This window comes from Salmo salar, unplaced genomic scaffold (genome assembly GCF_965601325.2).
Source record: "Salmo salar unplaced genomic scaffold, fSalSal1 ptg000117l, whole genome shotgun sequence".
NCBI lineage: Eukaryota > Metazoa > Chordata > Actinopteri > Salmoniformes > Salmonidae > Salmo > Salmo salar.
This window is the reverse complement of record NW_027675317.1, coordinates 1,899,944-1,905,000: the sequence shown is the minus strand read 5'-3', so window position 1 is coordinate 1,905,000 and position 5,057 is coordinate 1,899,944. Positions and strand designations below refer to the sequence as shown.

The 5,057-nt window shown below is 42.9% G+C and overlaps 1 protein-coding gene across 1 annotated transcript in view; it reads right to left on the bottom strand.

The window, feature by feature from the left end:
- The window catches only part of LOC123733071 (stonustoxin subunit beta-like), a 7,242-nt gene extending 6,110 nt beyond the window's left edge, over nucleotides 1-1,132 (bottom strand). The window contains exon 1 of the mRNA XM_082970925.1: nucleotides 940-1,132. The gene's annotated coding sequence lies outside the window, so the exon portion shown is untranslated. The remainder of the gene's footprint in view (nucleotides 1-939) is intronic.
- Nucleotides 1,133-5,057: the final 3,925 nt, after the last annotated feature.

The following is a 5,057-nucleotide window of genomic DNA, read 5'->3' as shown; positions in this document are numbered from 1 at the left end:
GTGTGTGTGTGTGTGTGTGTTTGTACTGTGTGTGTGTGTGTGTGTGTGTTTGTCCTGTGTGTGTGTATTTGTCCGTTGTGTGTGTGTGTGTCTGTGTGTGTGTATTTGTCGTGTGTGTGTGTATATATGTCCTGTGTGTGTGTGTGTGTGTGTGTGTGTATTTGTCCTGTATATGTGTGTGTGTGTATATTTGTCGTGTGTGTGTGTGTGTGTGTGTGTGTGTGTGTGTGTGTATTTGTCCTGTGTGTGTGCGTGTATTTGTCCTGTGTGTGTGTGTGTGTGTGTGTGTGTGTATTTGTCCTGTGTGTGTGTGTGTGTGTGTATTTGTCCTGTGTGTGTGTGTGTGTGTGTGTGTGTGTGTGTGTGTGTGTGTGTGTGTGTGTCCTGTGTGTGTGTGTGTGTCCTGTGTGTGTATTTGTCCTGTGTGTGTGTGTGTGTATTTGTCCTGTGTGTGTGTGTGTGTGTCGTGTATGTGTATATGTGTGTGTCGTGTGTTTCACACACACACACGACAAACGACACACACACGACACACACACACGACACACACACACACAGGACAAATACACACACACACAGGACAAATACACACACACACACAGGACAAATACACACACACACACAGGACAAATACACACACACACACAGGACAAATACACACACACACACAGGACAAATACACACACACACACAGGACAAATACACACACACACACACACACACACACACACACACACACACACACACACACACACACACACACACACACACACACACACACACACACACACACACACACACACACACACACACACACACACACACTGGACACACAGTCAGCATATAACTTTGTCCAAGTGGTGGTCAGAATGTTTGTATTAACTAGCCTGAAAAGTCAAACATGTCTGATATGAACATTGACATAAACCCTCTACATACTTGAGTTTCTCCAGTTTGCAGTGTGGATCCTCCAGTCCAGCAGAGAGCAGTCTGACTCCTGAGTCTCCTGGGTGATTGTAGCTCAGGTCCAGCTCTCTCAGGTGTGAGGGGTTTGACCTCAGAGCTGAGACCAGAGAAGCACAGCCTTCCTCTGTGACTAGACAGCCTGACAGCCTGCAAAGAGTCAAATCATATTAAAATCACACTGCTATGCTTTGGTGGTGAAAATAGTGGCAGTATATTTCTTCAACATCTTCAGATATATCAGTGTCCTGAAACCTTCCATATCTATTCATAAATTAATGTATCATATTATAAATTACAAATGATCAACGTTTTGCCTGCAGATAGAAACATGTATAGTACAAATATTTGAGTAGACTGACCAGACCAGTTTAAAAGCAGTATCAGTCAAAAGACAGACAGTGAGGTATCAGATTTAGATTGTATTGAGTATACAGTCCACACCATATCTATTTTGACAGTGAAGATAACATTTTAAATGTGGCTCTAAACTCCAACATTTTGGATTTCAGATCAAATGTTTCATATGAGGTGACAGTATATAATCCTCCTGTGAATGATAGTTTTTGCCTGCCTCACTAATGATGCCTTTAGCCGTTTCCCTGCCTGTACTGTTGCCTTTTTGGACCCCCTGTGTATGACCTTCTGCCTGCCCCTGGACCCAGCTACCTGCCTCCGCCTGTGGTCCTTTACAATAAACACCTGCTGAGCCCTGCGCTTGAAACCAGCTCTCTGTCTCCCATCGTGTTCATTACAGATGGTGACTGGAGTCATTTTATTTACAAGTGAGTAGATAACATGTTTCTAAACACTACTAAAAGCATCCTGATGATGCCATGATTAAGAAAAATCATAAACGAATCATGAATAATAATGAGTGAGAAAGTTACAGAAGCTACAACAAAACATGCTAACCTCTCACCATTACCAATAACAGAGGATACAACAAAACATGCTAACCTCTCACCATTACCAATAACAAAGGATACAACAAAACATGCTAACCTCTCACCATTACCAATAACAAAGGATACAACAAAACATGCTAACCTCTCACCATTACCAATAACAGAGGATACAACAAAACATGCTAACCTCTCACCATTACCAATAAGAGGCTACAACAAAACATGCTAACCTCTCACCATTACCAATAAGAGGCTACAACAAAACATGCTAACCTCTCACCATTACCAATAACAGAGGCTACAACAAAACATGCTAACCTCTCACCATTACCAATAACAGAGGCTACAACAAAACATGCTAACCTCTCACCATTACCAATAACAGAGACTACAACAAAACATGCTAACCCCTCACCATTACCAATAACAGAGGCTACAACAAAACATGCTAACCTCTCACCATTACCAATAACAGAGAGGCTACAACAAAACATGCTAACCTCTCACCATTACCAATAACAGAGAGGCTACAACAAAACATGCTAACCTCTCACCATTACCAATTACAGAGGCTACAACAAAACATGCTAACCTCTCACCATTACCAATGTATTTATTTATAAGCACCTCACATTGTGGTTACTCACTACATGGTAGATATTCCCTCAGCGAAGTATGGCAGTTCCATGCAAGTTTCCTCACCAAGTCCAAGGCAGCACAGCTACCCATGCAGACAGTACTCCTTAGCCGTAACCGATATCCCCATGGCAACACGAACTCGTTAAACTTCCCAAGCAATTATCTCCCGGTGTCACACGATGCTAGGCTAACCTCTAGCTGGCTAATACCTCCACGACGAGACGGTAGATTCAGTCTTTACTAAGTTTTAACTAAATTATAACAACTCTTTTATAAAATAAAACATGTATTTCCCTTCATGTCTTAGTAGCTATGGGTTTTGTTGTAGTTCTGTCGTCTTCCTTTATAATTTTTCTTCACCAACCGTCCTGAGGTAAAACGTCCATCCTTTCATCAACGTCTTTTCCCCTCCCGTTAACCAGGTCAACTCCCATTGGCCACAACTTAACAAGCGACCTTATTGGTCAAAACGTAAACTTCAAAGTAAAACAAACTATTCACTTATACATTAAATAAATATTTCTTCAAAAAGTAGAATGCATTAACAACATTACAGTTTAGGAGCAAGTCAATCATCTTTTAAATATAATACCAATTAATTATAACAAATAAACTCAATACTTGGTTCAAACAAGGGTATTACAGAAACATACAGTCAATAATACAGTAGAAAAATAAGTCTATATACAATGTGAGCATAAGTGAAATAAGGGAGGTAAAGGCAAAAAAAGGCCATGGTGGCAAAGTAAATACAATATAGCAAGTAAAACACTGGAATGGAAGATATGCAGTGGAAGAAAGTGCAAAGTAGAAATAATGGGGAGCAAAGGAGCTAAATAAATAAATACAGTAGGGGAAGAAGTAGTTGGGCTAAATTATAGATGGGCTATGTACAGGTGCAGTAATCTGTGAGCTGCTCTGACAGCTGGTGCTTAAAGCTAGTGAGGGAGATAAGTGTTTCCAGTTTTAGTGATTTTTGTAGTTCGTTCCAGTCATTGGCAGCAGAGAACTGGAAGAAGAGGTGGCCGAAGGAGGAATTTGCTTTGGGGGTGACCAGGGAGATATACCTGCTGGAGCGCGTGCTACAGGTGGGTGCTGCTATGGTGACCAGTGAGCGGAGATGAGGGGGGACTTTACCTAGCAGGGTCTTGTAGATGACCTGGAGCCAGTGGGTTTGGCAACGAGTGTGAAGCGAGGGCCAGACAACGAGAGCGTACAGGTCGCAGTGGTGGGTAGTACAGTGGGGGGAAAAAGTATTTGATCCCCTGCTGATTTTCTACCTTTGCCCACTTACAAAGAAATGATCAGTCTATAATTTTAATGGTAGGTTTATTTGAACAGTGAGAGACAGAATAACAGCAAAAAAAATTAAGAAAAACGCATGTCAAAAATGTTGTATATTGATTTGCATTTTAATGAGGGAAATAAGTATTTGACCCCTCTGCAAAACATGACTTAGTACTTGGTGGCAAAACCCTTGTTGGCAATCAGAGGTCAGACGTTTCTTGTAGTTGGCCATCAGGTTTGCACACATCTCAGGAGGGATTTTGTCCCACTCCTCTTTGCAGATCTCCTCCAAGTCATTAAGGTTTCGAGGCTGACGTTTGGCAACTCGAACCTTCAGCTCCCTCCACAGATTTTCTATGGGATTAAGGTCTGGAGACTGGCTAGGCCACTCCAGGACCTTAATGTGCTTCTTCTTGAGCCACTCCTTTGTTGCCTTGGCCGTGTGTTTTGGGTCATCGTCATGCTGGAATACCCATCCACAACCCATTTTCAATGCCCTGGCTGAGGGAAGGAGGTTCTCACCCAAGATTTGACGGTACATGGCCCCGTCCTTCGTCCCTTTGATGCAGTGAAGTTGTCCTGTCCCCTTAGCAGAAAAACACCCCCAAAGCATAATGTTTCCACCTCCATGTTTGACGGTGGAGATGGTGTTCTTGGGGTCATAGGCAGCAATCCTCCTCCTCCAAACACGGCGAGTTGACTTGATGTCAAAGAGCTCCATTTTGGTCTCATCTGACCACAACATTTTCACCCAGTTGTCCTCTGAATCATTCAGATGTTCATTGGCAAACTTCAGACGGGCATGTATATGTATTCTTGAGCAGGAGGACCTTGCGGGCGCTGTAGGATTTCAGTCCTTCACGGCATAGTGTGTTACCAATTGTTTTCTTGGTGACTGTGGTCCCAGCTGCCTTGAGATCATTGACAAGATCCTCCCGTGGAGTTCTGGGCTGATTCCTCACCGTTCTCATGATCATTGCAACTCCATGAGGTGAGATCTTGCATGGAGCCCCAGGCCGAGGGATATTGACAGTTCTTTTGTGTTTCTTCCATTTGCGAATAATCGCACCATATGTTGTCACCTTCTTACCAAGCTGCTTGGCGATGGTCGTGTAGCCCATTCCAGCCTTGTGTAGGTCTACAATCTTGTCCCTGACATCCTTGGAGAGCTCTTTGGTCTTGGCCATTGTGGAGAGTTTGGAATCTGATTGATTGATTGCTTCTGTGGACGGGTGTCTTTTTTTACAGGTAACAAGTTGC